The sequence below is a fragment of the Panthera leo genome, chromosome A1 (genome assembly GCF_018350215.1).
Source record: "Panthera leo isolate Ple1 chromosome A1, P.leo_Ple1_pat1.1, whole genome shotgun sequence".
Taxonomy (NCBI): domain Eukaryota; kingdom Metazoa; phylum Chordata; class Mammalia; order Carnivora; family Felidae; genus Panthera; species Panthera leo.
Window position 1 is genome coordinate 723,465 of NC_056679.1, and position 14,023 is coordinate 737,487.

Consider the following 14,023-nt stretch of genomic DNA (forward strand, 5'->3'; position numbering starts at 1 on the left):
TTTCTGTGCAGACTTGCAGATAAATCTCCTTTCAGACCAAACTGGGATTTCTAGGCCTCACATCTACTTCCAAGTAAAGAAAAGTGTTACTAGTAAGCTAAATCTAATTACAGTGAGGAGGCACAAATAAGGACCAAATTAAAATCCAGAAATAGTCCTCTGCCGACATCCAGAGCCCCCAAGAACCCCAGCTGGAATCTAACCCTAACACTGCATATCAGTTTAACTTGGAAGAAATTAATTTTTCATTATTCTACAACACACTATTTCCCTCATACTCTCTACTTTCTTTGGGCTTAAATATATATATACATGGCTTTAGTAAAACATAATTTTTCTAACAGTGCCAAATTTCATGAGGAGCCCCTTATCTTGGGGACTGACCCCAAATTGCAGGCTAGAGGGGATGCCAAAAAAAAATCCCTCTAACAGTTCCCATTTATAGCGAATTGAAAGGAGAGTTTGTCTGTCATTCTGTATTTGTAGGCTACTCCCACACTACTTTGCAACATCAGCCAGCAAGAACTCTTAAAACACCTGAATGAAAGTGGAAGTTTGCACCATTCCAGATATTTTAACCACGGAAAATTTGTCCATGAGGCATAATGTCAAGTGTTAATGATTATTCGTAAGTTGTTTATATGGAGTAATAAATTCACAAATGAAGTATCTGTTTTCTGGCTGTTTCTCCTCTGTCTTTAAAAGCATTTCTCCCACAAGATGACCTGGAAAAAAAGACAAATTCTTTATTAGCAAACAGGAATTAATATCTATAGTGTATTTTCTATTAGAAAAAACAAAGAAAATGTAGTCCTCATGCCAGAGCAACACCAGCTGTTAGAAATGAAAATTCTCAGGCCTTATAAATCACAAACAGTGGGGTTTGTATTCTAATAAGCCTCCAGAGGGTTCTGCTATATACCTTGAAAACATGAGAACCACTGTTTCAAAGGATAACCTGAAGATAATCCAATTTTTAATAAAATTCCTGCATTTTGTTAACTTCCAAAACTTTAATAAAAGTTAATTATCTTCCTGAAATGAATCACTCTGTTTTTGCTGACTATAAAATCTGTAATAAAAAGCAGTTACTTCAAATAAAAACACTATTCATCTCTTACCAAAATTAACTTCAAAATCCTCCAGTTCCAATGACCAATCCACTTGACAAGCCTGTAAGATCTCTCTCCGCTGGCCACATAATGCCACAGCTTTGACCTGTGCCACAGTCGGCCTATGTATCTTAAGTTTTTTCCCCTTACCCATACATTCTGAGGTTATTTCGTCAAATTTTATTTAAGTAAAGGATTCACAAAGAAGTCTGAAAATTTAATACCAACAAAAGGTCTAAAGGATATTTACAAAGTAATTCTCTAATTTCAAAAGGGATTCTAATTTTGTAAATAGTAGAAACCACAATTTACCTGGATGGCTTTTATCATTCCCTCCCCACCCCCTGGATTCTCTACACTCAATGTGGGGCTGGAACTCACAACCCCAGAGATCAAGAGTCGCACGCTCTACTGACTGAGCAAGCCAGGCACCCCTACCTACAGAGCTCTTAAAGAATCTTGCTTTGCTGGATCCCAACCCTCAAGTTTACATTCAGTAGGTGGACCTGAGAATGTGCATTCTTGATCCCAGAGGAGAACGACGCTGGTCTAAAGGGCCAGCTTTGAGAATTACTAACCAAAGTTAATTTCCTAGAGCTGAGTAAAAGAACACAAACCAGAGCTCTCACATTTTTGTATTCATGGGCATCAGATACTTTAAAAGGGGGAAGTTTCTCCAGGTTTCCTTATATGCCAGAGCCTCTGACACAATGTGTGCTCAGATCTCCTGGGATCTCGTTTCAATGGGTAGTCTGGTTGATGTGGTCAGCTGTGCGTTGAGATTCTGCACTGCCAAGAGAAGCCCTTAAGGCTGGTGCTGCTGGTCCCCGGGACAACCCTTGTAGCAAAAACAGAAGAGCTCCTTTATCGCCACCAGATAAAGTGGTTGGAAAAGAAATAACCTTAAAACAATACTTTCTGGAGGTATTAGGATGACATTTTACCGTCAACGGAATTCTGTCATAATAAGTCACAATGTAGGGGTGCCTGGGTGGCTCAGTCAGTTGAACGTCCAACTCTCGATCTCAGCTCGGGTCACGACCTCGCAGTCTGTGGGATCGAGCCCTGCATCGGGCTCTGCGTGGGTAGCATGGCCCCTGCTTGGGATTGTCTCTCAAATAAATAAATAAACTTAAAAAAATAATGCTTTTTTAAGTCACAATGTAAATGTTGCTATAAAATAGAAAATTTGCTACCTTTTAAAAGGGTAGAAAGAGCAGCAAGGGAGAAATGGAGCTGGTATCCCTAGTACTGATCTGAATTTATGATATTAAACCATTTCTGAGGGGCACCTGGGTGGCTCAGTCAGTTAAGCGTCTGACTTCAGCTCAGGTCACGATCTCACAGTTTGTGAGTTGGAGCCCTGCATCAGGCTCTGTGCGGACAGCTCAGAGCCTGGAGCCTGCTTTGGATTCTGTGTCTCCCTCTCTCTCTGCCTCTCCCCTGCTTGTGCTTTCTCTCTCAAAAATAAACAAACATTAAAAAAAAATTTTTTTTTTTTTTTTTTTTTTTTTTTTAATAAAAAAATCCACCATTTCTGAGATTGCACACTTTCCGGGGCGCCTGAGTTGCTCAGTTAGTTGAGCGTCTGATTCTTGATTTTGGCTCAGGTCATGATCAGGATCAGGTCATGGGGTTGAGCCCTGAGACCCGCTCCACGCTCAGCGTGCCTGATCTATTCTTTCTCTTTCTCTTTCTTTCTTTCTTTCTTTCTTTCTTTCTTTCTCTCTCTCTCTCCCCCCCCCCCCCCGCCACCTCCTCCCCCACTTGTGCTCGCTCTCTAAAATAAAAATAAATAAGATTTTTAACAAAGATTTACACACTTTACAAGGAACATAAGACTAAAATTCTAGACTTAGGATCACTAAAACCCAGGAGGGAACTTTTTTCTTAGCAAATAAGACCTGTTTAATATTTTATCTCTACTCTTAGTTCAGTTTTACCTAAGGACAAGTCAGTATACCAACCAGTGAGGAAAGACGAGGACAAATGTGGAGTTAAAAATAGCCTCTGACTGCTCAGATAAAAGGGCGGTGCCCCTGCAGATCCCGTAGGACCGCGGAGGAGCAGAGGGTTCAGCTTCTACTACAAACTACCCTTCACATCCGTTCCGGAGGTCCGCAGGCAGCACCAGGAAGTAGGACTAAGGAAACTAAGAAGCAAGGAACGTTGTTTTAACGGACATTGACTGACCTGAAAGGAAATCTGACACCAGCATTTCCTAGTCTCTGAACTTGATTCATGCCAGAAGCCGATATTCAGGCAGCTTCATCCATGTTTTCTTTCACCCTCCTAGAAATAAAAATCAAATTTGGCCAGTTTCAATGATCAATAAAAAGAAGTGTTAAATCATTTTCTTAAAGTTCTTAACCGTAATCGGTTCCCACTCAGTAAAGATCTTCCTTTGAATTAATTCACTTCCTCAAAGAACATCAACAGACTTAAAATTCAACTCAATTTTATGTTTTGGCATTAATCACTACTAAATCCTACACCTTGAGTTTCCAAGCCTGCTAATAATTTTAAAATATCGAGAGCCTATTTTGCTAAATCCTTCCTTTTTATTTCGGTAGGCAGGCCCTCTTGTTTGCATGGTTCATCCCTCAGCATACCACTGCCTGAAATTTTATAATCCAGAATCCTACACAGGATACTGATTCCTACTCTAATTTGCAACATTTTATTCTACTTGTACTTGGGCAAGGCACACAAATATACCTCTTGTGCTCCATCAGAAAAAGACTCAACCTACCCTAATAATCCCTTGAACCAACATTCTCCAAACACAGAGCATTAACCCCAGATTTTTCATTGGAATACAGTTTTAGATATATTATCTCATCCTTATAAAATGTATTTTATAACATACCTGAAATGTTATACACAATACTACACTATTACAGCTTAGAAATACACAAATTGGCACTCAATTTTTTTCAACTGTTAGGGTACATGACCCCAAAACACTGGAAATAACTACCCTAAATTAATATTGTTTTCAAAACCCATCTGGGTCTCAATTTCACCTGAAAACTGGATGGAATATGAAACTGCTCCCAAAATCTGCATGTAAAAAAATATGTACACAAAATTCTGCATATAAATTTAAGGGGATTCCAAATGATCCAGCAGGACCCCATGGTCCAAGTTATAAAACCTTAAATATTTTTTCAAACAACACATGCCACAAATCAACAAGAAATTATCTTTTATATATATTTCCACCTGCAAGTAGCATTCTACACATAATCTTAGGTAACTGTGAAGTCATTAAAGCATTCTTAAATTGGTTATATATATATATATATATATGCACTTCTATCATTGTATTTCCTTTAGTAAAATTAAGGCTGACAAGAAGAATGGAACCATAAACCAAACTGCACAACTGGGTTACTAATTTTTTTTTAATGCTCATTTATTTTTTAAAAAGAATCAGAGCACGAGCGGCGGAGGGGCAGAGAAAGAGAGGGAGACCCAGAATCTGAAGCAGGCTCCAGGCTCTGAGCTGTCAACACAGAGCCTGACATGGGGCTCGAACTCTTGAACCGTGAGACCATGACCTGAGCCGACGCTGGACGCTTAACCAACTGAGCCACTCCAGCTCTCCTGGATTACTAATTCTTAATGACACAAGGACTGCTAAAAATAACTGTCTCCTCAACTTCTCAAAAATGTGAACCTGCCAATTTACAAAGCATTCATCACATATATTGAAACCTGGAAAGATAATCTCTAGAATGATCCAAGTTTAGTTGCCAATATCTACTCTTTAAAAAGGTGGCTTAAGGGAGCCTGGGTGGCTCAATCAGTGGAGCATCCAATTCTTGGTTCTGGCTCAGGTCATGATCTCACAATTCATGGGTCTGAGTCCCACTGTCAGGCTCTGTGCTGACAGTGCAGACCCTGGCTTCTCAAGCCTTCTCTCTCTCTCTGCCCCTCCCCTGCTCACACTATCTCAAAATAAATAAAATAAAATTAATTAAGTTAAACTAAAAATAAAATAAATAAAATATAGAATTCAATTAAAATAAAAAAATAAATAAAATGGTGGCTTAATATCTGAATTCAATATTCAAAATCACTAGCATTCTGTTTAAAGACGTGGTCTTACAAAGAAGTGACCAGGTTTATTGTACACTGGATTATAATCAACATCAATGAAAGAATCACAGTGAGCCAATGCACGTGTACATCCATTCCATGATACAGATACTTTGGATTTAAAATCTGCAAAGTCCTAGAAAGGTGACACACATAATTCCAATGCTGAAGAACAGTGTCTCTGTCAAAGCGATACTGTCAAATACTGGGGGGAGGAGAAGCAGCCAACAATCACATTAAAAGAAAAGGTCTCCTATAACTGAAATCTTAAGCATCACTGTAACAAGACACCGCTGTGGACGAAAGTGGTCTGTTTTTATTTAGGATAAAACTGGGTAAGAACTACATAGAAGTTCATGTTTGACTTGCCAAAACATGGATTAAGAGTGAAACATGGCTCCTCTGACCACACCCTAATACCTTTCATAGTCAGAAATGTAAGCATCCAATAATATCATGTATGCTTTTCTGATGATTTTTCTTAAAGAATAAAACATTAAAGATCTACAGAAGGCCCATTCTTAACAGTCAACTAGGTAACAATGACTCTCCCCTCTTTGAGTGAAAGAAGGTATCCTTTCCCACTGAGTACTCAACCCTACTCTCATCCACACATTACATGTAGTTTGCATTATTTAATATATAAGCTACAATAGAAGTAACGTTCTAAGAAAGGGATGTTTAAAATATAGGTTATACTTCAGCAAGCATGGATGCTGAGCGAGACTATTCAAATTACAACAAACTGTAAATACCCAAGACAGGACTTTAATGGCTCGTGTTGAAAACACCTTGCCAGAAATCAACCTAAAATTAGGTAACGACTTCCTCTGAAGTAGATTCCCATGGTATCAAACCCTAAAGGAGCCTGTGTTCCGAAGTGTGCAGGTACGGGGGAGAGGGGGACAGCCACGTTATCGAACATCACCATCAGAGACAGCTTGGATGGCATAGTGCTCACAACTGAATCTGACCCTTGGCCTTCATGACAAAGACACAGACCACAATACCAGTCACTGAAGCAATAAATAAGCCAAATGCTATTATTACAGGCAATTCACAACAGTGAAAATATGTAGCATATTCTTTACTAAGTAATTTTATTTGAATGTTAATAGATTCTCTTTAAGCAACAAAGAATATAACTTCAAAGAGTATAGGGAAATAGTGTGTGATTAAGTGAATAATCTACCAGAAAGATTAGGCCAAAAATCCAAAAGCCATCTCCCAAAGAAACTTGAGAAAATGCCCATGAAAACAGCAAATCTCTAAAATAATACTACTTACACAAATTCACTCTTTCTGATGGAATACAATTTCGACTGGTGAACAAATGATGTAACTGAATAGTTTCAGTTAACTGAATTAATTGGAAGTCACAATGACAAAAAGTTTCTTAGCATTTTAGGGGCGCCTGGGCGTCCAACTCTTGATCTCAGCTCAGGTCATGATCTCACGATTCATGAGACTGAGCCCCACAACAAACTCTGTACTGTCGGCATGGAGCCTGCTTGGGATTCTCTCTGTGCCTCTCTCTCTCTCTCTCTCTCTCTCTCTCTCTCTCTCAAGATAAGTAAATAAACTTTTTAAGAAGTTTCTCAACATTTTAAATTCTCACCTCTTTTTGAGTTGAAAATTGGCAATAAAACATAGCAAACTGAGGGCTTTGATTTTTTTCATCAAACCCTGTTTCTTCTACCCAAATTAGCAGTGAGATATCATGATAAAAGCTCAATTATATAATTTCTATCTTCCAGCCAATATTTTACAAAAAGCAAAAATCCATAATATGAACATTCAATTCTGGATTCCCAACATCATCTGGCTTTCCAGAATTCTAATAAAGATCCCTATGGTTTTTTTACACAGATAGTGATGAAACCACACAACCTAGTTACAACAGTCCCCCCTTACCCACGGTTTCGCTTTTACCAGTTTTGGTTACCTACAGTCAGTGGTTGTCCGGAAGCAGATGGTCCTTTCCTAATGTTTTGTCAGGTCAACAGTAGCCTAATACTACTTCACCACACTTCATCTCATCACATAGGCACGTCACATCAGCAAGAGAAAGGTGACAGTACAGTAAGACATTTTGACAATTACTTAAGTTGTTCTATTTTATTAGTTATTGTTATTAATCTCCCACTGTGCCTAACTTATAAATTAAGCCTTATCATAGTTACGTATATTAGGAAAAAACAGTTATCTGTAAGGTTTGGTAGTATCCACAGCTCCAGGCATCCACCTGGGTTCTCCAAAGTGTCTCCCTTATGCTCTGGTTTCTCTTCAGATCGCGTAAATCTTTCGCTTTTTACGAAGTGTCTCCCTTAGATAAAGTGGGGGGAAGGGCTACTGTACAAACAGTAATAAGGGTATGACACACAAAAACATACCCAAATGACCAAAAAGTGTGAAAAGTTACTCAACATCCGAAGTTACTAGGAAAGTGTAAATTAAAACTACACGGATATACCTCTACACATTCACTCTATGGCTAACACTAACACAACTTGACAATACTGAATGTTGGCAAGGATGCAATACGGAACAGGAATCACGCGCACTGACGTAAGACAGACACTTTGGAAAATTAGCAGTTTCTAAGAAACATACATATCCACGATACTCCGCAATCCCACTCCCAGATATTTCCTCCCAGAAAAATGAGAAGTCTGAATGACTTGAACAGGAATGTTCACAGCAGCTTTATTCATTACAACCCAAACTGGAATCTAACCCAAGAATATATCAGTAGCAGACTGGACAAACAAAATGTGGCATAGTCACTTCATGGTACGCTATGCAGCAATAAGATAGAACCAACTGCTGACACCTGCAACAACACAGATGAATCTCAAAAGCACTATGTTGAATGAAAGAAGCCAGAGGCAAAGGGTATACATTCTATGATTCCATTTACATGAAGTTCAAAAACAAGCAAAACTAATCTACTGTGATCAAAACAAAACAGTGGTTGCCCGTGATGCAGGATGTACCGACTGGAAAGGAGCTCCTAAGATACAGTTTATGAAAATTAAGGCTGTCAGGCCAAATAAAATTCACAAATTTAAATGACAGGCTATTCCAAATTTTTAAAAAGCATGATTTTAAGGTTTTTTTCCCCCAAAGATTTTATTTTTATAAGTAATCTCTACACCCAACGTGGGGTGCAAAATCATAACCCTGAGATCAACAGCCACACACTTCACCAACTGATCCAGCCAGGCACCACAGGATTTTAAATTTTTTTAAATTAATGAATCAGAAAAAAAACTATTTTAAAGTTCATATAGCAACTCAAAATTAATAAATAAGGGTATCTGGGTGGCTCACTTGGTTAAATGTCTGACTCTTGATTTCGGCTCAGGTCAGGGCTCATGGGTTCGAGCCCTGCATCAGGCTCTGCTGACAGTGTGGAGCCTGCTTGGGATTCTCTTTCTCCCTCTATCTGCCCCTTCTCCACTCACATTTGCTCTTGCTCTCAAAATCAAAAACAAAAACAAAAAACCAAAATACAGTAAGGTCTTGAGTAGATAAGAATCATCATTTAAATAATATTGAATCATATTAAATAATCATATTAAAGAATTAAGAATCATCATATTAAATAATATTGAAATCTAGAAAACATTTACAAAATAAAGATTTTTTTTCAGCTTTATTGAGGACAACTAGATATTTCAGGAAAATAATTTATTGATACACAGTCTTTTTCTCCAACAGTCATAACATTTACTGTAGTTATCAAAGAAATGTAAAATTCAGCAAAGACTCATATGAAATCTAATAAAGTACTTGATGATGACTTTTAGGGGTGCCTGGGTGGCTTAGTCGGTTAAGTGGCAGATTCTTGATTTCAGCTCAGGTCATGACCTCATGGTTCCTGGATTCCAGCCCCATGATGGGCTCTGCACAGACAGCAGGGAGCCTGCTTGGGATTCTGTCTCCCTCTCTCTCTGCCCCTCCCCAGCTCACATATGCACTCTCCCTGTCTCAAAAATTTATTTTTTTTTAACGTTTATTTACTTTTGAGACAGAGAGAGACAGAGCATGAATGGAGGAGGGTCAGAGGGAGGGAGACACAGAATCTGAAACAGGCTCCAGGCTCCGAGCTGTCAGCACAGAGCCCGACGCGGGGCTCGAACTCACAGACCGCGAGATCATGACCTGAGCCGAAGTTGGCCACTCAACCGACTGAGCCACCCAGGCGCCCCTCCCTGTCTCAAAAATTTTTTTTAAAAAAGTGAAAAATGTGATGACTTTTATCATACGTAATTAATGACTTCTAAGAAAAGTTACAACTCAGTTTCAAGGTCCCAGACCCATATATATTTTCAAGGCAATTGTCATGAGGTCAACAATGGCTTGTGACTGAAAGATACCACTGAAAATTTCCAAACTTAATTTTGTCCACAAATTCCTACAAAGGCGTTTCAATCAAAACAAAGGGGGGAGGGGCAGACGGAGGACGGTCCCTGGGCAGCTCAGTCCGTTAAGAGACCAACGTCAACTCAGGTCATCATCTTGTGGTTTGTGGGTTCAAGCCCCACATCAGGTTCTGCTGCTGACAGATCACAGCTTGGACCTGCTTCAGATCTGTCTCCCTCTCTCTCTCTGCCCCTCCTCTACTCTGTCTCTCAAAAATAAACATTAAAATAATAAAAAAAATTTAAAAAGCATTATCCTCTTGTGATGACCTGAGATTTCTCAAGCACCTCTCCCCTAAAAAAGCCAAAGAAAACATATCCTTGATCATTGCATAATCAAGGTTAAGTTTTTTATGTTTTTTTTTTTGTTTTTTTTTTTTTAAGTAATCTCTACACCCAACCTGGGGCTTGATCTCAAAACTCTGAGATCAAGAGTTGTATGCTCCACAGAGAAAGACAGATACCATATGGTTTCACTCTTATGTGGATCCTGAGAAACTTAACAGAAACCCATGGGGGAGGGGAAGGGGAAAAAAAAAAAAAAAAAAAAAGAGGTTAGAGTGGAAGAGAGCCAAAGCATAAGAGACTCTTAAAAACTGAGAACTGGGGCGCCTGGGTGGCTCAGTCGGTTGGGCTTCCGACTTCGGCTCAGGTCACGATCTCACGGTCCGTGGGTTCGAGCCCCGCGTCGGGCTCTGGGCTGATGGCTCAGAGCCTGGAGCCTGCTTCCGATTCTGTGTCTCCCTCTCTCTCTGCCCCTCCCCAGTTCATGCTGTGTCTCTCTCTGTCTCAAAAATAAATAAAACGTTAAAAAAAAAATTAAAAAAAAAAACAAAAACAAAAAACAAAACTGAGAACTGAGGGTTGATGGGGGGTGGGAGGGAGGGGAGGGTGGGTGATGGGTATTGAGGAGGGCACCTTTTGGGATGAGCACTGGGTGTTGTATGGAAACCAATTTGACAATAAACTTCATATATTGGGGAAAAAAAAAAAAAAAAAAGAGTCATATGCTCTATAGACTGAGCCAGCCAGGCAAACCCAGGGTTAAGTTTTTAAAAACAAGTGGGAGGGGCGCCTGGGTGGCGCAGTCGGTTAAGCGTCCGACTTCAGCCAGGTCACGATCTCGCGGTCCGTGAGTTCGAGCCCCGCGTCAGGCTCTGGGCTGATGGCTCGGAGCCTGGAGCCTGTTTCCGATTCTGTGTCTCCCTCTCTCTCTGCCCCTCCCCTGTTCATGCTCTGTCTCTCTCTGTCCCAAAAATAAATAAAAAACGTTGGAAAAAAAATTTAAAAAAAAAAAAAATAATAAAAATAAAAACAAGTGGGAGTACAGTAATAAATTGCATTTTTAGTTCAAGATAGTTGTTATGAACTTACCCATATGGTTTCTTAGTTCTTTAAAAGTTGAATATTTCACATACATTACTGCACAAAGAACCTCAGTTTATTTAATGTATGAACCACATTCATTTATAACGAAATGGCACTGGAAATGAATTACCAAATGACATTCAACAGTTTTTATTTTTCACCATATACTTACATCCACATAAAATAACAATGTTACCTGCTTTGAAGATAACATGTGAGGGACACCTGGGTAGCTCAGTTGGTTAAGAACCCAACTTCAGGTCACTATCTTGCAGTTCCAAAGGTCAAGCCCCACATCAGGCTCTGCGCTGACAGCACACGGCCTGCTTGGATGGATCCGTCTCCCTCTCTCTCTGCCCCTCCCCAACTCATGTATGCACATGCACACTCTCTCTCTCAAAAATAAAATGGTATTGGGGCACCTGGGTGGCTCAGTCGGTTAAGCGTCCGACTTCAGCTCAGGTCATGTTCTCACGGTTTGTGGGTTCAAGCCCCCGCACTGGGCTCTGTGCTGACAGCTGGGAGCCTGGAGCCCGTTTCAGATTCTGTGTCTCCCTCTCTCTGCCCCTCCCCTGCTCCTGCTCTGTCTCTGTCTCTCAAAAATGAATAAATGTTAAAAAAAACTTTTTTTTTTTAGTAAAAAATAAAGTGGTATGTTCACATGCAGTGAATAATATCACAATGTTATACTGGAGAGAAACTACTTAAACATCAAGTAAGTGTAATCTGCACTGGAATGTTTTATCTATTTAAATTTATCTAAATATAGGGTAGAGAACGGGTGCTAAACTAAACCAGTGGTGCCCCAAGATGAGGAACATCAGTCAGGTTTCTACTTTCATGTCAGTGCTCCAGCCAGCAACTCCTCCTCGTGGGAACACGATGCTGGTATCGTCAAAACCGCGTTTATACGAAAATACATTAAGGTGGTCAAATGTTTTAATACCTTGTCTTGGACACAAGAAAACCAACACATGTTCTAAAAAAGAGACTGTAAAGTCTAAAAACAGATGAGAGATATAAAAAAAATTTGGCGGGGGGGGGGGGTCACATTTTAAAAATGCACAAAATTTCCTGTTTGATTACCACTAGGTTTGAGAAATTGGGCTGTAGAAACACAACAGAAAACACAAAAAGCATAAAAACACATAATAGTCATAAATCTCACTTCTCATACTTTTTGTGTCTCTGCATCATTTGTAAATGCAACATACTCCCATCGATCAGCAAAAGCTCCAGATGCACACGGTCTTTCATCAGAGCCCACAAGGACTTCATGCCTCCCCTTGGCAAGGAGAAACAGGATCCGAATGGTGTGCGAAGCTCAGAACTCCCTGCAGTCCTTTTTTAAGACCATCTATGCTACGTTATTTCCCATTTTCAGTCACCATCAGGGCTTATTAAAGCATTCCCAGGGGTGCCTGGATGGCTCAGTTTGTTAAGTGTCAGATTTGGGCTCAAGTCATCTCATGGTTGAGGAGTTTGAGTCCTCCATGGCTTTGTGCTGGTGGTGGGATCCTGTTTGACATTGATTCTCTTTCTGTTCCTCCCACTTGCACACACTCTCTCTAAATAAACTTTAAGAAGTGAAAAAAAAAAAAAAATTCCCAGTAATTTTGCATTCATTACACTCAATTATGAGACAAACCCTCTGTGGTATAAAATCTCATTTGGGTTCTGCCAATACCTTCCAGTATGATCTTGGAAATATTGCCGGTTCACTGATTCAACAAATTGCAATAAGCACCTACATATGAGAGTGCTTCTGCCTCAGGGAATTCACAATAGGTCCCCCTCAGGATCTTGGAGGGTCCAAGAATTGTCTATTAGATTAGAACCATTTACTTCTAACAAACAATGAGAATTTAACTGAAAATAGCCACGTACGAATAACCACCAGTACTCAGAACATGGAAGAACAGGCAGGCTTTTAAGCTGATTTCCCAGTAAAAAGTCTGGAATGGAAGGTACACAATATGGGGGGCACATTCCTACCGAGAAAAAAATAGAAAGTTGAAATAAATCTGTGGAGTTTTGCCCATTCTAAACTGCGTGTGTGATCATCTACTTATACACAAATGACTAAGAAACTCCAAATGATAACAAGGTTAAAAATCAGACAAGTTTTGGGGCACCTGGGTGGCTCAGTTGGTTCAGCGTCCAACTTCACCTCAGGTCATGATCTTGCGATCCGTGAATTTGAGCCCTGCGTCGGGCTCTGTGCTGACACCTCAGAGCCTGGAGCCTGCTTTAGATTCTGTCTCCCTCTCTCTCTCTCTCTCTGCCCCTCCCCTGCTCTCTCTCAAAAATAAAATAAACATTAAATTTTTTTTTCATTTTTTTTTAACGTTTATTTTTGAGACAGAGAGAGACAGAGCATGAACGGGGGAAGGTCAGAGAGAAAGGGAGACGCAGAATCTGAAACAGGCTCCAGGCTCTGAGCTGTCACCACAGAGCCAGACACGGGGCTTGAACTCACGGACTGTGAGAACATGACCTGAGCCGAAGTAAGACACTTAACCGACTGAGCCACCCAGGAGCCCCTAAATTTTTTTTTAAATCAGACAAGTTTCTCATTTCCCAAGAGCCATTTTCTTCCTTCATTTCAGTGGGTTCTATAGGCAACCTCCCTTTGTGTCTCAGAGGGCGTTGTTCGCCAAGCTTTGATCAACATATACCTTATGACCACTAATGCTACATCCATTTATTCTCTCTCTCTCCGTTTGCTCTCCCTCCTCTTCCTTATCTCTATATAATAATAATCTTTGGGGCACCTGGGTGGCTTGGTCAGTTAGGTGTTCAACTCTTTGATTTCAGCTCAGAACACGATCTCACGGTTCATAGGTTCAACCCCTGCATCTGGCTCCACGCTGACAGTGCAGAGCCTGCTTGGGATTCTCTCTCTCCCTCTCTCTCTCTCTGCCCCCGTCCCGGCTATCTCTCTCTCAAAATAAACTTAAAAAAAAAAAAAATCTTCGTAGACCAAGCCATTACTTTTCACCTCTCCTTACT

At 40.1% G+C, this 14,023-nt stretch overlaps 1 long non-coding RNA gene across 1 annotated transcript; it reads right to left on the bottom strand.

Moving 5' to 3' along the window:
* Positions 1–608: 608 nt before the first annotated feature.
* Positions 609–8,121, bottom strand: LOC122223570. The gene is made up of 3 exons (XR_006204517.1): positions 7,166–8,121; positions 3,306–3,404; positions 609–725 (listed from the first exon to the last, which is right to left on the bottom strand). It is a non-coding gene; the product is annotated as an uncharacterized LOC122223570 (long non-coding RNA).
* Positions 8,122–14,023: the final 5,902 nt, after the last annotated feature.